Here is a 20,494-nt window from a genome sequence, read left to right on the forward strand (position 1 = left end):
GTATGACACTACCCATGTGTGACCAAGCCACAACAAGACTAAATAGTTTAGAAAAATCTATCTCAAACACAGCATGCTTAGAAAAGATATTAAAATTATTCTTAAATTGCAGAGTAATGCTTAAACGTAACCTTGACGTGGACCAAGGACTAGTTAATGGAGCACTGGGTACAGTTGTTGGCTTTCAAACATACCCATGCGACAACAAAATTCAGTTTGTCAATATACTCTTTGACAAACTTTCAGAAGTAAAAAGGATAGGACGCTCAACAGCTAGATTCCTTCTCTTCAAAGATATGTATGTACGCAGAGAACAATTTTCTCTAACTCTTGCATATGCAGTCACGATTCATAAATCACAAGGTCTTACCCTAGACAAAGCAATGATAGATATTGGTAACACAGTCTTTAAAGAAGGCATGAGCTATGTAGCACTATCACGCTTACGTACACTTGACGGTCTATTTCTAATCAACTTTGATGCAAGTAAAATAAACGCTGATATTCCTTGCATTTTAGAATACAATAGACTTTGCTCACCATACACCCCCCACCTAAACATATATTCTCTTCCACAAAAAGTAAAACATTATAGAAGAAAAATAAATCAAACCGAAATGCAACAGGATGTCAATGCAAATCCTCCAAAAGAGTAAAAGAAACTAATACTTCATCAAGTACCACAAGTAAAAAAGAATCAATTAGGGAAAGTAAACCAGGTACTTCTTTAAAGAAGGAAGACAAACCAAAAAAAGCAGTTAGATACAGAACTACCTGGACCATTTAAATTCTGAAATATAGTTGGTGTAAGTTGCTACGCAAATGTAGCAATGAATATTCGATTTCAATTACCACCAATTGTTGACAACATTTACTTACACAGTACAGACCCATTGTGTTTGCAAATGTTAGTACTTCACAGAAATGCAGCAAACAATCCTGACAACACGTATAGTGTTTATGGAATAAGACAACAATTGGACTACTGTGCTGGAATGGTGAAATTCACTATAAACTCACAGGAAGATCCACAAGAATTTCGAATGTACTTACTTCAAGTACTGGAAAACAAAAACATACCTATACATGAAATCTTTCAGATTTCATACATGTGGAAACATACATGCACTCTCTCCAACAATGTGACACAAGGAGAAATCCCCAATGAACGCTTCATATATATATATCAATACCAAATTGTGAATTCATTCCATTTCAGCGACTTGTACAAAATGCAAACCATGGTAGATTATGCTCTACCTGCAATTCAGGTAATCGCTCCACGTTAGTAATACAAACACATAGTAAATACATAATACTAATGCTTCTACGTTACAATGCAGATGGCACCAAAAACAACTGCAAGCTGACTGGATTCACACATGGTCAAATATCACTTGGTAAGAAAACCTTCACAACAATAGGTATAATCTACCACGCAGGAGCCACAACCAATTCAGGGCACTACACTGCATATATAAAAAAGAAATGTGGATGGTTTGAATGTAATGATAGTACCATTACTCTAAAGCAGAGATTACCAGGAAATCTTACAAACGCTTATTTGATGTTCTTAAAACCAAAATTTGATAACTAAACTGTATTTAAACCCTAAGTAAACTTGTGTAAAAAAAATATAAACTGTTAGAATACTCCAAAAGCTATCTAACTGCTCAAAGATTCTACAACAACTAATCAGATAAATGAATACCACTAAATTAGACCAAAAAATACACAGTTAGAATACGCCAATTGGTATCTAACTGTCCCAAAATTTAACAATATCTAAATAGATAAATCAATACCACTAAAATATATCAAAAAAATAGACAGTTAGAATACGCCAATTGGTATCAACAAGCCAAAGTATAAAGCATTAGCCAGAAACAACAAGTGAACACTGAAAGCAAACAAACAAATAAACTGTAGCATAACAGAAAAAGGTTTTTTTTTAATCCAACATGCACCCAAGACTCTATGCCCTGGCAACAACCACCGCAGCATATCACATCCATAGAGTCAAACATTTCAACTATGGTCTATGGAAACTTTTAATGTCCGCGGACATTATGAGTGTTCTTAGAACACTTTCAACTTGCCAGCGAACAATACGGACAGCGTTTTCAGGACACCCCCTACGAACATTTCAGAACAACGCGATAGTTCTTAGAACACTTTCAACTTGACAATGAACAATACGGACAGTGTCCTCAGAACACCCCCATTTCGTTTATTTGCGAACATTTCAGGACACCATGAGTGTTCTAAGAACACATTCAACTTGACAGAGAACAATACAAACAGCATCTTCAGGACACCCCCTACGAACATTTCAGAACAACGCGAGAGTTCTTAGAACACATTCAACTTGACAGAGAACAATACGGACAGCGTCCTCAGGACACCCCCATTTTGTTTATTTGCGAACATTTCAGGACACTTCGAGTGTTCTTAGAACACATTCAACTTGCCAGCGAACAATACGGACTACGCCTTCAGGACACCCCCTACGAACATTCCAGGACACCGCGAGTGTTCTTAGAAACGTCTTCAGAACACCCCCATTTTGTTTATTTGCGAACATTTCACGACACCGCAAGTGTTCTTAGAACACATTCAACTTGACAGAGAACAATACGGACAGCGTCCTCAGGACACCCCCTACGAACATTCCCCAGACACCGCGAGTGTTCTTAGAAGCGTCTTCAGAACACCACCATCTTGTTTATTTGCGAACATTTCAGGACACCGAGAGTGTTCTTAGAACACATTCAACTTGACAGAGAACAATACGGACAGCGTCCTCAGGACACCCCCATTTTGTTTATTTGCGAACATTTCAGGACATCGCGAGTGTTCTTAGAACACATTCAACTTGCCAGCCACAACCCCCATTCATATGTGCGAACATTTCAGGACACAGCAAGTGTTCGACAACGTCTTCAGAACACCCCCATTTTGTGTATTTGCGAACATTTCAGGACACCGCAAGTGTTCTTAGAACATATTCAACTTGAAAACAAACAATACGGACAGCGTCCTCAGGACACCCCCATTTTGTTTATTTGCGAACATTTCAGGACACTGCGAGTGTTCTTAGAACAGTTTCAGTTTGCTTGCGAACAAAACGGACACATATTGAGTCCTCAGAACACCCCCCATTCAGTTTATTTAGAACATTTCAGAACACCCGTATTGTCCGCAGACAAATCGAACACAAAAAGAATGTCTAACACATAAAAAAACACAACTTTCATCCTATCTCATACACTCCCACCCTCCCCAAACACTCCTACACACCAACACACTCTACTAAATACAAATTTTGAACAAAGTTTCACCGCGCTGTCCGCGGACGACCGCAAATCCAAGATGGCGGGCGCTACCGAAAATCTGACACGCTTCACGCTCCACGCCGTCCAATCAGCGAACACATTGCATGTCCGCGAACATCACGCAAACCGATTGGCCAATCAGGACACTGTCCGCGGAGCGAACAGGGAAGTGTGTCCGCGGACCGAACACAGATATCACTAATTTTTTTTTACCTACTTTTTGGTAATTTAAAAAAAAACTACTGGACGGATTTTCACCAAATTTGCAAAAGCACGCTTTCGGGACCAAGCCGCTGCTCCTGGTCCAAATTTGGTGAAAATCCGTACAGCGGTTTGGGCTGTAGACGCGAGCAAAAAAATCTTCCCATTCAGTCTATGGGGAAAAAAAAGTTTTGGGACCCCCCCTATAACTTTGCCCCCCCTGGACGAATCCTCACCAAACTTTGCAATAAAAATCAGAGTGACCCAAATACTTTTTTTGCAAAGTTTGGTCCAGGGAGAGCGAAGTTATAAGCCGCCCAAAAAGTGCTCTTCCTATGGAAACACCAACTTAACCATAACTACATGGCCACTACTGTGGCCATGTAATATATATATATGTATATGGGGGAACACAGGGTATGTATCTAGCAACATCTGTATTCCTATTTTTAAAGTGAACTCCCTTTGCATTCACAGTCCTTTTATCTTCCCAGATTTTACCCAGTTTTCTAATTGATTTACCTTTTCAAATATAACTATTGATTTGAAGAAAACCAGCTGGGGACCCAGTCAGCCAGACATCATCCTGTCAGCGAGCCGTCAATTCACGGGGCCTTTTTAGAATCAATGACCAAGCGCCGCCATGTCATTCATCTATGGGCAGCTCTGGATTCATTCTCTCAATGAGCGTATTTTATGGACTGATCTGCCATCTGCCAAGAGTCAGTTCTCTTGCTTTGCAATCTCCAGTTTGTTCCCCTCTGTCCCTTCTCTGAGCAATCATCCATAATCCATCCTTCTATCCTATGAGTATCCCATTATATTTCCCTCTAAACCCACCCCTGGGTTGTCACAGAGGAGTGGTTTGTTTTCGACATGACCAAAAAGGTGGGAGGGATGCTTACTTTTTGTGAAGAGAAGCTAATTTTATTCATACTATCTAATTTCTGAATCATCTATGCTACCTTTAAAAAACATATATTTATATTTCTTCACATCGAGGTGAACATTTTGATGTTATACGATAACATTCTGATAATTTGTATGATGTTGCATGTTTTGCCATTTTTCAGCAAATGCCAAATTATCAACATATAATCCTGTTCCCAGATTCTGATAGAATTCACATTTATCTAAAACATATCACATACTCAGATCAATCGGAGCTAGCATGGCGATGCAAGACTTAATTTAGTTTTTACACATTTTCATATTATAAGTGGGATTTTTGTTCATGTAAAGGCATTGGGATTTCTTTGGTGTGCAGCATTTCCTCCGAAGAGGGCAGAGACAACATTTTACATAAATATTGCTGCTCCATGTTATCCAATCCAAAGTAATCTTTCTTTAGTTGTGCATACTTTCAATGGCCTTCAGCCATGACTAATCCGAGGTAGATGGCTGGTGACATGCACTTAAATGCCAGTGACCCTTTTCTTAACCTTTCATAGGCTAATGAATTCATTTTATTAGTTGGTGTGAAGTAGATTCTTTGAAAGCAAAGCCTGGTTTCATGAGTAAATGCCTTATGACAATGTATAGTGTTTACATGCTTTTAAAGTCTGCGTTGAGCACAATGGAGGATCATCTCTGGGTGGTCTTAAAAGCCATCTAGCCTGACCATAACCTGTAATTATTTTCTATCCAGGTTCCACTAGACTGGAGACCTTTGTTAGCTTAAATATATTTGCAAGTGGGAACAGAACTTAAAATGCAATTTGATTCTGTTCTTTCATTCCATCTCCCGTAGGTTTCATTTAGTCAATTATTAATACAGACCTGTCGTTTCAATGTACATCGCACACAAAAAATGAAATTCAATAGCTTTTCCACTCTTTTCTTGAGTTTCAAACAATACAGTTCTCGCATTAACCAGAATACAACTTTTGCTGTAATGACATCATATTTATATATGCTATTTGCTTTGTAAGGAAATATGAAGAAATCAAACTGGAAACTTTTTATTAAATGGGTTGTGGTGTTGCTTGAAAAATAACTATATTAATTTTGGTAAAGAATTCGAATGACACTTCTCAAGATGCGCCATACATTTTTAATTGTTAATTGTGCCCTTCGGTTAACACGTTGTTCAGCCTTGAGGCCTTTTTCAAAACCGGACATGTACTGCATAATCATCAACGATAAGCAACAAATAAATATGTGTGTGCAAGAAAGACAAAAAGTGTTTGGAGTAGGGCAGGATTCTGGGGTTTTAAGACAAATATGAACAAAAAAAAGAAAAACCCAGAAATAATTGAAGAAACATAATGTAAACACAACTTTGTGTAATCCTCATGACTGCTCTCTTTGCTATGGGACAAATACTAGAAACATTTTTATATATCTATTCACAAACTGTGTTGTTAACATCAAAGCAATCATTAATCGAAACGAAAAATGGTATTCTACCCAAGAATCATTGAAATTGCTTCTTGCAATTACATTAGATAAATCTCAGCAAAACATCTAGAGAATTTAACATAGACGTCATGTACCAGTTCTCATAATTTGCATAAATATCAAAACTAATACATTGAAATTGAACATATACCTCCAATTTGTGTAAACATCACGGGTTCCTCTTAATGAAACTAAAAATTGGCTACATAGCACCGTTATTACAATATTGCATTTTTCCCAGATTCAGCTCACACTCAACCTTAATCTAATCAGAGATCCAATACTAAATGCATTCACTATCATCTCTTAATTGATAATAGTTGGGTCATTTGGTATTTATCCTCTTCAACCCAGAACTCCCTCAAAGCTCCCAATGTATGAGTACAAATTAGCTCATGCATATTAGAACTAAAAAGCAAGTCAGTACTCAAAGTGCAACGCTATATTAAGTCATGCTATTTACTCATTCCCAATAATGCAGAAAACCAAGTAGTGCAAAAGTTCCCTCCACTTACCTGAGTTCACAGAGCTTAGATCTCCTCACAGCCGCAATTCATGTAAGAAATGCAGCCGCCATTTGAAATGCTTTTTTATGTGATTCCCAAAGCCATAAGCCCTGCCCATTACTCAAGCGTACCAAATGCAGGGGTAAATTACAATCCGCTTCACTCGCTAATATTTTTTGTTTGTAATTTAAAACTCATGTGGGCTGGTTTTGCTCCTAGCACTACGTGCCTGAATTAATTACTAGTTTAATTATACTGAACTTAAGCACTACTTTTAAAATTGCAAAACCGCTTCCCATGTTAGTGTTTTGATTCCTAATTTAGAACTGATGTAAGCTGGTTTAGTTCCGATAAATGCGTGCCTGATTATTTGCTTGTATGCATATACACAGCTACAGCATTGCTGAGCTTGAGATATGTAAACGTTCTATACCTGACTTCATCTTTACTAATAAGAGTCTGATGTCTAACTAGTGTAAAACTAGTTAGGGGCACCATCTAAGCGATATCGCATTTCTCAGTCAGAGAAAGGATTCAGCCTGATCTGTGTTGTTGAAGTGCATTGGAACTGTGAATGAAACATATGACATTCACATATGCAATCGGCTTCCCAGTTAAATCACTATTGTGATTGGTCCTGTCTCGACAATTTGGATACATTTGGTAATCCTAATAATTGCGCACTTGCAAGAAAACTAATCCTTGTGCCCAATATACTGTTCATTGTTCCTATGTGCGGATTACCTTTTCCATAGCTGAACCTCCGAGCTTTACCAAGTAATCATTTTAAATAGCAGTACCTATTCTGCAGTGTACCTTAGAGAAATTAGCTCAATTCATCGTCAAAATTCAACCCAGTTTCTGTTGCTGTGAAATGACAGATTATTCTTGCCTCCGTTTGCCTAAGGAGTCTTTCCTTGGTGCCCCCTCTTTTACTCAATGACATTCTTTTCAGACCTATGAACTGATGCTGTTTTTGTTCCGCAATTGATGATTCGTCAGCCAATGCATGGACAATGGGAGTTTGGGGTCCTGGCTGCTGATCGATGATCTATGTTCCCTTTTCCTGGTTCAGAGAGTTCGTATTGTGCTGCCTATATAAATCTTATCACACACACAAGTGGTTGCATGAACAACAAATGTTGTTTGGCAGTTGATAAAGTATGTCACTGGCCATGAAATGCCTGTGGAGTCTGTGAATCTGGTTGTTTTGTCTTGTGCGTATTTGCACAATGTACAAATTCTGCATTTGTGAAACCCATTTCTTTTAGGATTTAACCAAGTAACACTTATTTCCGTCGTTGGACTGGATAGAAAAGATGGACTGAGCGTGTTTCCCAAGGTTTTACGACTCTTGAAAACCATGTTTGGCTTATTTCCCAAATACCCTGCTAAGTCTTTCTCCAAACATAGCAAATGCCAATGTCTATTGGGTATTCATCTGATTCTGAAATGGTTTTGGCAGTATTTGGTTATGAATTTGATTTCCAAAGGTTGAGTATCTTGTTCCGTCTTCTTTCTTTGTTTCAGGGTGTCCTCCCTTTTGATAACTTTGGGTTTGGCTTTGTCAAATGGCGTTTGCAGATGAGTCTTTGCGTAACCTCTCTCATGAAATAGGTTTATCAATAAATCACATTCCTTGTCAAAGATGCTCTGGCCTTGTCAATTCCATCTAGCCCTGGCAAATTCACCCACGGGTATATTCCGGATCACCTCATCATGGTGACAACTTGTCACGTACAGCATAAAGTTAACCTCCATCAGTTTCCTAAACGTCCTAGTTCTCAGTTCGTTACCAAATACGTAGATCTGAGGATCTAGAAAACTGATCTCCTTTGGACTGTGTGTCCCAGTGAATGCGATATCAAAGTCATTGGTGCTAATATCCTCGATGAATTCATTGAGTTGCTGATCATTTCCCTTCCAGATCAATAAAATATCATCAACGTATGTCACCCATATTTTGAGTTTGTATAGATGACTTTGTCTTCAAATAGCCCCATAAAAAGGTTGGCCAATGAAGGAGCATACTTCAAGCCCATTGCCTCTCCCTGAACGTGTTGGTAATAATTGTCATTAAATATAAACCTTTTGTGAACTAGTGTGGCATCCAGTATCTCTAGAAGCATGTTAGTATGATGGTAGTGTGAGGCTGAGCTGTCTCTCAATAAATATTGGATGGTTTTAAGTGCAAGTTCATGCTTGATGGATGTGTACAGCGCTTGCACATCACGCATAGCCAGCAGGTGTTCATTGTCCCAATGGTATTCTTTGATGATATTTAGTACACTGGTAGTGTCCTTTAACTATGATTTCAGTTGAATAACATGAGGTCTTAGCATAGTATCAATGTATTCCTGCTACAACCCGCTTTTTGGCCCTCATTGCTATTAGCACCATGGTCCATGCCGGATTCCGCCATGGTGGAAGGCGGAATTACCGCCCCATTCCAAGGTGAGTGGGGCGGTAATTTCCCATTCACCATTTGCCCTTCCCCATTACCATTTTTGCCCCATAGGGCATAATGGGGATGGGGAAGGCACTAATTACGGCAGCGTAAATTACGGTGCCGTAATTAGCACCAAGGTTGCTTAGCGCTTTGGACTTTAACGCCTGCAAAAGCAGGCGTAAAGTGTGAATCAGGCGTTAAGGGTTAACGGCGCCGACGGCGCCGTTAAACCCTTAACGCCTGACTTGTAATGAGGGCCTTTGTCTGTCTTGCACACACACATTTGTTTGTTGCTTATCGTTTATGATTATGCAGTGCATGTTCGGTTTTGAAAAAGGCTCCAAGGCCGAAACACGTGTTAACCAAAGGGCACAATGAACAATTAAAAATGTATGGCGCATCTTGAGAAGTGTTACTCGAATTCTTTATTTACACGGAGTAAGGGGATCAATCCTTCGACACTTCAAATCCGGCATAACTCACATTAATACACAGCTTCATTGATTAACAAGCCAGTCACAGAGAGAATCTCCCTGAATACCCCAAACCTATCTTTATAACCTTATATTAACTCTGGGCTTGCCTTTCCCATGTAACATGGTTTATTCTTGGAAATAAAAGGCAGTTCAGTACAACATTATAGATCTGTCTGCTCAAAGCGGCATCCAAAATGCACATATCCTGTGAGTGATGTATTTTGCTCAGGATTTCACACACAATAGCATATCTCACAACTCACTCACTTTTGACGAGTGTCGACCATCAAAAGCATCCAAACACCTGCCCACCCACCAGCTCCTTTGTTTCAACTGCCTAAGTCGTTTCCTCCACCTCGCAATACTACCTCCTGTCTCACCTTTGAGATGCAAGACTCTGGTGCATTGCTGAGCAGGTGCAGTCTCACTAAACAAGCCAGCGCCATGGGAACTTTGGCCTTTAAAAGGAGCCATTCTAGGCAACAAGAACACATTCTGCAAACAAAGCATTTCCCTCTGTTTGTGATTGCGGTTGTGCTGCCTGCCTCATGGAGGCTCCTGTCTGCATTGCTGCCTGAATGCTGAAGGACTGTTCCTCAGCCCGGCTTCCTGACGAGATCACCTGCTCGTTTGAAGGGCTGCCTTGGAAGAGCTCTGCTTCTGGGCTCATCTTTCCCTAGCTCTTTCTGAAGAAGTGACCGCAGCCTGATGAACACTGAAGGGTGCTGCCCTAGTCCTCTTGCCTTCCAGACAAGATCACCTGCTGGTTTGAGGAGCTGCCTTGGAAACGCTTTCATTCAATGTTAGTACTGCCCTAGGATTTGCTGAAGTGACCACGGTGTGCCAGAATGCTGAAGGATGCTGCCCTTGCCCTGCTGCCTTCTAGACAAGATCACCTGCTGGCTTGAAGGGCTGCCTTTGAAGAGCTCTACTTCTGGGCTCATCATACCATGGCTCCTGCTGAATTGACTCTATGTTGATTATGGCCTGCCCGAACGCCGAAGGATTCTGGCCCAGCCCTACTTCCCTGCTTCCAGATGAGATCAACTGCTGGCATGAGCGGGTGCCTTGGAAGAGCTCTCTGTCTCTGCTCATGGTGCCCTTGCCCCGGCTGAAGTGTTTCTCTGACCTCGCTTTGACCTGAAGGCTAGATGTGTTCAGTTAACTGCCAAGGACTCAACAGCTGGAAAGTGTGTACTTTTCTCTCCTGCAACTTTGCAGATCCCAGTCTTTCTGGCCTCTTTTTCAAATTTTAAATACTTTATAATCCATTTGCGAGATATATATATTTGTAACACATCATAAATGCCAGGTCAGCTTGCATGTGGCTTGGCAGTGAGCAGTTACGCATTTCTCTTTGTAAGGGTCTCTGGCAGGAACGTTTGCTGCAAACTTTCACTATAGGGTGTGTTTTGGGTCCTTTCCATAGTTTTCCTCATGCTAACCTTGGGATACCATTTCACATGCTTAAAGGCAGTTAAAGGAACTGACATTCTGTTGTATGTGTTTTAAGGAAGGTCTTTCTCCTTTAAGCTTACCATGGTACAACGCACTATGCAACACCTGCCACAGGCCTCCTGATTCTCATTGGTCATGCAGAGCCTGATTATTACGTGGATCCCAAGTGCTGCTTGCATAAGATTACAATGTACATCCCAATTGCTAAAGTGGCAAAAAATGACCTATGTCTGTGGTTTCAGCACCCTCTTACACAGTTAAATCCTTTCTTTAGAGAAGTGAAAAAGCACCTTTCAAACATCCATGATGTCTACTAGCTTGAAATATGTCGCCCTTTATGTGAATAAGCTGTGAGAAACAAACTCTATGCCCAGGGTATGTTACTACAAAATGTCTTTTAATGTGTGTTAAACACTTTCATTATTTTGTATTACTAGCTTGTAGTTCTACTTCCGCACTACTCTAAAGTGTTCAAAAGTTGTGTTCAACCGTCTTACCAATTTCTCAGACATCCACAACCTTCAAGACTCCCTACAAGCAGGTTTACGTTTTTGTCAATTCACGGAAACTGTTCTCATGAATATGTCCACCTTCATCGCCTCTTCTAAGCACTCCAAGCTATCCTCTATCCTAATTCTCCTTGACCTGTGTGCTGCCTTTGACACTGTCAACCACTCTGATGTCTGTATTACTCTCTTTCTTTTTGGGATTCGCGATCAAGCCTTTATCTGGATTGAATCCTACCTTGCACCTCATCAATTCCCTGTCTCCTGGAGCAACAACACCTCTCAGCTCACTCCTCTAGCTGTTGGTGTTCCACAAGGCTCTGTCTTGGGTCCGCTTCTCTATACACTCTACACCTCTGCTCTTGGAGCACTAATCTCCTTTGGGTTCTCGTACCAACTCTTCATGGACAACACCAAAATCGTCTTCTCTTTTCCTAAACTCTACTAATCAAAATGTACAACTGTCTCTCTCCCATTAAATATTGGATAGCTTTGCACTCTCTGATGTTAAACTCTACCGAAACAGAGGTGCTCTTCTTCCCTGTTACAAGCTCTCTCTCATCTCCTCCTCTTCCTATCCAGTTCCCACCGGACACTCTCCCCTACTCTTCTTCAGCTAGAAACCTCAGCGTCATCTATGACCCGTCTCACACCTTCTCTACTTTCCTCTCCAAAACTGGAAAAGCAGCTTGCCTCAACCGCCTAAATATTAGGAAAATCAGGTACCTCCTTCTTTTCAAAACTGCCAAGCATCTCTTAACCACTGTTGTCTTGTCTAAACTGGACTACTGTTCCAGCCTTCTCTTTGGTTTCCCCAACTATGCTTTCTGGCCTCTCAACAAGATCGTTAATTTCGCTACCAGGACTCTATTTGAACTCCACCACTTAACACCTACTTCCATGTACCATCAACAGGCTGGATGGCTGCCGATGCAAAACAGGGCCCGATTTAGATTTCTTGTCATGGTTCACAAATCTGTCCATGGTAAGGCAACAATGTATCTATCCTCTTCTATCCAGCTCTACAAGTCATCTCATAATCTCTGCTATGCCCTCTCTACTACCCTTGTGGCTCTTTGCCCTCCCTGTGTTTCCTCTTGCTTCCGCTCTTTCTCTCTTCTTGCTCCACCTGCATGGAATTCTACTCCCCCGGACTTTGGATAAACAGTCCACAAGGATTTGTTCAAAAGCAAACTCTTCCCCTCTGATTTACTCTCATAATCTAGCTCTCATCTGCCTGCTAACTACAAATCGTCACTCATCTCTAACCTACTTATGTCTCACTTCCTCTGCCTCCACTCTAGCACTTCACCCATCATGGTCACATTCTGAGCACAGTGGGGCATACCACCTATCTGCACTTAAAAATGTCCAATGTATGCATTAATCTATTTATGCCCACTTATGTATTGTCTCCGGTGACTGTTCCATTAACTCTCCTCCACAGCCTTGTCAGAATGTCCCTCAAACTCACCCCATTGTAAGAAGCTCACTGCTTCCTGTGAAAGCTGATTTCTTATGTATTGTATGTTCTTTTGTGATCAAAAGAGCATTGTTATGCCTGTATTTAAATTAATAAATATATTGTTTTGGTCCAACCTGTTTCTATAAGCATTTACATATTGCCAGGTTGCTTTACAATGTGATTTGTGTATTTTGCAAGTAATCACTGTAAGATAGTATTATCGAAGTCCCTGAAAGCCAAAACTTAAATATGTGTACTAAATAAATCTCAGAAATAATGTGGTTAAGTGGCTCCATTGAAGAGTGGGTTAATATCCCAACTTCACTGCTTAACTAAAGTGTGTGTGATCCTGAGAACCTAAGATATTTTTGAACTGACCAACAATGTCAGTCTAGTAAAATATTAATTCTGGGGTGTGAATAGCACTTCTATAGAACCACGCACTCCTCAAAACACTTTGAGCCTTTGCATGTAAAGTGTCCTGCGAAGCAATTTTGAAAAGTTGCCCACCCTAATGATCTTTTCCTTTGGGATCACTCCTTAGGATAACATACTCCCAAACAACTCTCCCAATCCCATACAAGCCTACCAACACACAGGTACTGAGTACTTTAGACCTGCGCCTATCAAGGCCAGAGAATTTAACATCTACCTCTCCTGCTATCTCACTAACAACCCCCAGCCCTTCTCTTACAGAGCCAATAACAATCTGAGCTTAATGTGTCCTCTTTTTCTTTTTCTTAGTGAGCTTAACATGGATAGGTTAGTGACATGAATGCCCAGGTACTCTGCAGTTTCAACAAGTAATAAGGAAACTTTGTTTTTACTCTTTGACATTTTTGTATTATTAGTGTTCTTTACATTTATTTTTGTTTGTGTGTACGTTTTTCACTTTGTTCACACTCATTTTTTTTCCTTCTAATTCTCATAAACTCTGCTCTATTTAGTTTGATTTGTTTTACTCTCATGCCAGGCTGCACTATTATCTTGATCCTCCCTCCTCTAAGCACAGTGATGCGTCGCCCAATGTAATAGTAATAACTTTTTTTTCAGAAGGAAACAAACAGCCAAGCCTATAGTGATTAAAACTTTCCTCTTGCCTGCTGTCCTCTTTTTGTTTGTTTTTAAAGTAAAGATTTTGCTATTTTACTGTTAATTTGTGAAATGTTGCAAGAGGTATTGTGTGTGTTTTCTTAGTCAATAGACATTGATTCATATCTTGTTGGTGTTGCAGATATATTGCACCAGGTTGTGATGAGCGATTCAGAGAACTGACACTTAGGAGAAAGGATCACAGGAGACAGTCATAGAGGGCTATACCAAGGAGAGACCACAAATGCCAGGCCAGATATATTGGCCCAGGTGATCATGAATAATTCTGAGACTGGCATTTAGGAGAAGTTCACCCTGAAAATGAAGTAGAAGCCAGTACATATTTATTGCCACAGTTGATGGAGAGTGAGTTGGACACTGCAAGGGCAGCAGAAAGAATCACCAAAGGCTCACGTACAGAATTGTGCAGCATTAAGCGAGGTTATGATGGCACTATCTTTGGAAAAGCAAAGCAATCAGGTGGTGCAGCTGTAGGGAATCAGCCAATGGAGGAACCAGGCACTGTAGATTTGGATGACTGTGCTCTGCAAGAATAGCTGCCACTATAAAGTTAGAGGGGTCACATAAGTACAACTGTAGATTCAAACATGGCTGGTGTACAATCTGTGATTTTGTTAAGCCCTCTAAATCACCTTATTATTTCTACTGTACAATTTGCAACAAAGAAATGTGCATCCTTCATATAGGCAGAAGGGATATTGTGAGGTACAAAAACCGTGCTTTGCACATTGAACTTTCTAAAGTAAAAGGACAACAGTCCTTGTTATCTTCTCAGTTTAAAACCTCTGGAGACAAATCATTTACTGTTGCTGAGATGAAGATGGTCAATGTTACTGTCCACCATAACCTTCCCCTAGCCAAAGCAGCCCACATCACACCCTCATTAAGGGCTATATTTCCAAATTCCCAAATTGCTCAGAACTTCAGTTGGGGCGCCACAAAAACAACATGCATTATCAATGATGTACTATCCATCACACTGATTGATTTGATTGATTGATTGATTGATTGATTGATTGATTGATTGATTTGGGTTATTTGTAATGCGTATATCCTCAAGGGAGCCAGGCAGGAACTGCATCTCGGCGTAGTTGTCAACCGAATGATAAGCCAAGAAACAATGTGATTATAGATTAAATAAATGGTTATTGGAAAAGATGAGTCTTTAACTTCTTCCCGAACAGCGACAGGGATTTTATTTTTAAATTCTGAGGGAAACGAATTTCAGGCCCGAGGGCCAGAGATAGAAAAGCATCTGTCTCCATGATCTACTAAATGGGAGCAAGGAACCATTAGGAGGTGTTGATCTGCCGAACTAAGTACGCAGACCTGCTGGTAGAGGGAGACCTTGGAAATAAGGTAGCTCGGTGCTAAGCCGTGAATGCATTTGATAACAAAGCAGAGTATCTTGAATATAATCCTCTAATGTATCGGGAGCCAATGGAGACTTCTGCGAAAAGGGGTCATTGTAGTTTTTGCGAGGTTACGGAGGAGTCTGGTGGCCGCATTTTCTGCGACGTGAAGCCGATGCGTCTGTCAAGCCGGAATCCTCAAAAACAGCTGGACGGTCTTTTTCAGCAATAAGGGGATAATAGGCTGCAGTAGCTTGAGTTGGTAATATATTTCTATAATTGTTTCACTAATGTGTAAATTGCAATTCAAGTTTGATTACCCAATGCAAACGAGATTTTTGACAGAAGAAAAAGTAGTGGGTACTTGAAATAATGCAGGGCAGGTAATGCAAGAATGTGAGTCTACCAACAGGTTTCTTGGCCCAAGCAGAATTATCTGTGTTTTAGTGGAATTTAAATGCAACCTGTTTTTTGGCATCCAGTTTTTTGTTTTTTTTATTTTTAAGATCAACAAAAGGCTGATTTCGTAAAACACATGCAGGAAAATCCCTACTGTTTAGCAAGTGATGTTTCTGTGGATGACAGTTTGCAAAAACCTAATCCCATAATCTTTTTGATATACACAGTTTCTGGATATGGGGATGACCAAAGGGAAGAAGGCAGGAACCACCAAAGCCCTATTCTCAAAGATAGATGAAGTTTTAGTTCCAAACAATATACCCTGGAAAATTGAGTGGCATTTGCTACAGATAATGCATCTATAAACATGAGGACATTTAATGGGATAATATCCATGGCACCGGCAAAGGTTCCTGGTCTTTTATTTCTCAGGTGTGGTAGTCACATTGTACACAATACAGTTTTCCAAGCCGCAACTGCTTTCTGCAACAACAAAAAAAATGTGTTGCTGAAGACTTTGTAGTTGATGTTTTTTACTACTTTGATAAAAGTACACAGCGTAAAGGGGAATATGATGAGTTTTGTGATGTTACAAACGTTACATGTAGAGACGTGGCGAAGTATGTTGGCACAAGATGGCTTACTTTATGTAAATCAGTGTCACATATTTACCAGCAGTATTCAGCCCTAAAAATCTATTTTATGTCAAAGGAGCTTGCCTATGGGAAAGTGTCAGCGTTTCAAAGATCGATTCAGTGATCCAGTGACTAAAATATTCCTGCTTTTCCTTTCCCAAATACTGACAATTTATGAGCAAACCAAAGCGTTTCTACAGGTTGAAGAGCCATGGTTCATCTACTTTATAGCACAATGTGCTCTTTTGTCAACAAGATTGAAATTATTATATTAAGTAATTAACTTGTTTCTTCTTTATTAAGTTAATAGTTAACACCCCAATGGACCTGCTTGTAGTTTATAATCTGTCCCTTAACTGCTCCTTCCTCACTGCATCTTTTCTTCCCTATTCCAAGTTCCACATTCTTCATTCCATGTTCTGCTAGATGCAGAATGTTACAAAGATTTGTTCTCGTTTTGTTTTGATTGCTGTAATTAAGGCAGCCACGTCCCCAGTAAGCATTCAATATCAGGGCCCAAAGGATTAGCAAAATGATGGGCCTCATTACGAGGTTGGAGGTAAGTAACTGTCCTTACCGGCATAGAGCAATTACCGTGTCCATGTAGGAAAGAGCCTGCTAATAGCGGGCCATTACGAGTTCGTGGGCACAAGCTTTGCACCATGCAGGTAAGGACATTACCGCCATGCCGCTAAAGACCCAAAAATTACCCTTAGCGGCATCAAGGAATGCGCTGATAGCACTACCGCCATTGATGGACCCGGCATTAGCGGTGACCGCTATTAACGGTCGCTGCTAATAGCGGTGACCGTAAATAAGCGGAACCGGAAGTAGCGTCATCGCACAGGAATGGGAAGAGCACGGCGGCCATCTTTAAAAACACAATCCATTGCCATCCTGAGCACCCAGGACCTGCATCAGCACAACAGCAGCCCCAACTTCACCTAACACTCCATCAGAATGCCCAAGGCCCTGAAGAAAGGTGCTGTGCGCCTGTGCAAGGTCCGTTTCTCAGTGGAGGAGCTAAATAAGCTTGCCGACACACTTGCTGAAAATGCGGACATCGTGTTTGTGCAAGACATGCGGCGTGCCACCCAGATAAGAAAGAAGGACATCTGGGAGGAGGTGGCACGCAAAGTCAGTGCAGTGAGTACCACCCCCCGCACTGTAAAAGACGTGGGCAAGCGCTGGGATGACCTGCGCAAGCGCTGGGATGACCTGCGCCTCCATGTCAGGAGCATTCTTGCAGCCAATCAGAGCCAAGGCATGGGAACAGGTGGCAGAGGAGGCTCCCCGATCAAGATGACACACTGGGAGGAGACATGTGCCAGCACAATTGGCATAGAGACAATTGAGGGAGTGGGGGAAATGGAGCGTGGAGCGCCGTCATCAGATGATGGAGTTGAGTGTGCACACAAACCACTGTAATGCAAAGCATGATGATGTCCCCCAAATGTGAAAGAGAAATGAGGCAATGCATGGGGCATCACACACACATGTACACAACCCTGCCTATAGGCTGTCCACAGCACCATCACATCCCCATGCATGCAGCACCTCATACATGTGTCAACCAGGCGTATGCCTGCATGACCCACCTATATGGCAAGCAACCTGTATGTCACAACTCAAAGTCCAAATAGCCTCAAATGTAGAGAACTGCAACAATACCAATATATGCATGATGCACTTAGAACCATCACCAATGCTGTCCCTCTCTTGGTCCCCCACAGGCTCACAATCTGACAGTGAGGATCAGGACTCCGCAGCGCAGGCCACAACACCAACGAAGAAGGCCAGGGGCATGGAAGGATGGATGACACAGGCCCACCACATCAAGGGGCACTGGCAAAAAGGACTGCCGCAGAAGCCCAAAGCCACTCAGGATGCTACATCACCAAGGCGTGAAAGCAGCACTGACACCACAATAGCACCCACACCAGCCACTATCACCACCAGGAGCCAGTGGCAGAAGGCTCACTGTCTGCTGCCAACAGTTCAGTTGGAGAAGCAGCTGCCACGGCACCCCTGTCGGATGAAGAGGTACAATGCCAAACACCCGTAGGACAGGGCACACCCAGCCCGCAGCTGTCAACCCACCTAACCCCATGCCCCACATCCAATGCCAGCAGCCATGAGCTGTCTGGTGGTGAGTCATTGCCAGGGAAATGGAGCCCCAGTGAAAGTGCACCTGATGGCGGACCAATGCCGCACGCTGCGTCAACATCCACCGGTGTCAGGGACAGAGACCAGGGAATTAGCCTCATCCAACAGCGCCAGGATGAGCTCACTGTGCTGGTTGGCCAGCATGTGAGCGAAGGTGCACTGGTGAGGGAGGAGTGCCATGAATACGCTACGGCCGTTAAACTCGCAATAGAAGTGAGTACCACATGCATCTGTGATGAGTTGGCAGCTGTGCGGCAGGTCCTCAGCCGCATCGGGGATGCCATTGAGAGCCAGTGTCCCGCACAGGGACTGGAGCAACCAGGCACCTCCTCCTCTGCCAGCTCCAGGCAGACCAGCCCCCTGCGCAGGTCCGCGTGGACCTTGCAGCGGCCAGACATGCAGCCACCCAATGCTGGTAGAGGACATGGCAAGTAGGGGCAGCCTGTTATTGGTGACTCTTGCGGACTAATGCTGCACTGAAGTGCACACCATGTGTGGGGGAGTTGTGGGGGGAGTGGGAGGGCGGAAGGTGTCCGGGGGAGTTGTGGGGGGAGGGGAGAGGGTGTTTGGGGGAGTTGTGGGGGCAGCGGGGAGTGGCTTTTTGGGGGAGTTGTGGGGCGAGCGTAAGGGGGGAGTGGGTGTTTGGGGTGGAGGGTTTATTCACTTTCTATTCACTTTGTGGTTAATACAGCCGTTGTGTCAAGAACAAACACATGACTGGACATTGGTTATTGTGTATGTGTGCTTTACTGGTGAACAGTGCACAGTGTCCATTTCCCCCCAACACCCAGTGCCCTGAGTCCCACATCCATTGCACCCTCCAGACATGCCAGACATGCAGCCACCCAATGCTGGTAAGAGGACATGGCAAGTAGGGGCAGCCTGTTATTGGTGACTCTTGCGGACTAATGCTGCACTGAAGTGCACACCATGTGTGGGGGAGCTGTGGGGAGAGTGGGAGGGCGGAAGGTGTCCGGGGGAGTTGTGGGGGGGAGGGGAGAGGGTGTTTGGGGGAGTTGTGGGGGCAGCGGGGAGTGGCTTTTTGGGGGAGTTGTGGGGGGAGCGGAATGAACCACTTTATGGTTAATACAGCCGTTGTGTCAAGAACAAACACATGACTCGACATTGGTTATTGTGTATGTGTGCTTTACTGGTGAACAGTGCACAGTGTCCATTTCCCCCCAACACCCAGTGCCCTGAGTCCCACATCCATTGCACCCTCCGCATCCATGTGTATTAGAAATATTGGTCTATCAGATTCTGGCGCACAGCACGTCCCTCCTATGCATCGCCACCTGCCTGACGTGCAACCCCATCTTCTTCCTCCTCCTCAGCCTCACCAGGCAGTTGCATGTCAGGGGGCAGAGGCACGTTCCATCTGATGCACATGTTGTGCAGCATGACACATGCCATGATGATCTTGGCCACCTTCTCATGCCCGTACAGGAGTGCCCCACCCGACGTGCTGAGGCAGCGAAAGCGTGCCTTCAAAAGGCCAAAGGTCTGCTCGATCACCACACGGGTACGGGTATGTGCACGATTGTAGTCCTCTTCGTGCCTGTTCTGCAGGTTCCGGACAGGGATAAGGAGCCACCTCTTCAAGGGATAGCCAGCATCACCTGCATGGGTGAAACATTAGTTATGTTTAAGTGATTTCATCAAATGGAACCTGTACCTATCACACACAAGCCTGCAGTGATTTGTTGCTCACATCCACATATCCCTGCATGAATGGAGATATTCAAAGTAACCGCAATCTGTGAAGTCACATGTCCACAGGTGTGCGTAGCATCGTCTATTTGATGCAGGGTGTCCTATTCCTTGCTAGTGTTCACGCACTGTGGTTGCCTATGGCAGTTGTTGCCATGATCTAGGTGATGTGTAGTTAATCGTATGCTTTGATCTGGTCACCATTGGAACCAGACTCTTAATGATCTGCCATTCCATGCTTGATGTCCTCATGCTGGTATGCTGCACTTCTGTGGTGGTGTGTCAGTGACATTCTGTATATTGGCTTTGTGTGATTCCTTTGT

The sequence above is a fragment of the Ambystoma mexicanum genome, chromosome 3p (assembly GCF_040938575.1).
Source record: "Ambystoma mexicanum isolate Mex_15411 chromosome 3p, UKY_AmexF1_1, whole genome shotgun sequence".
NCBI lineage: Eukaryota > Metazoa > Chordata > Amphibia > Caudata > Ambystomatidae > Ambystoma > Ambystoma mexicanum.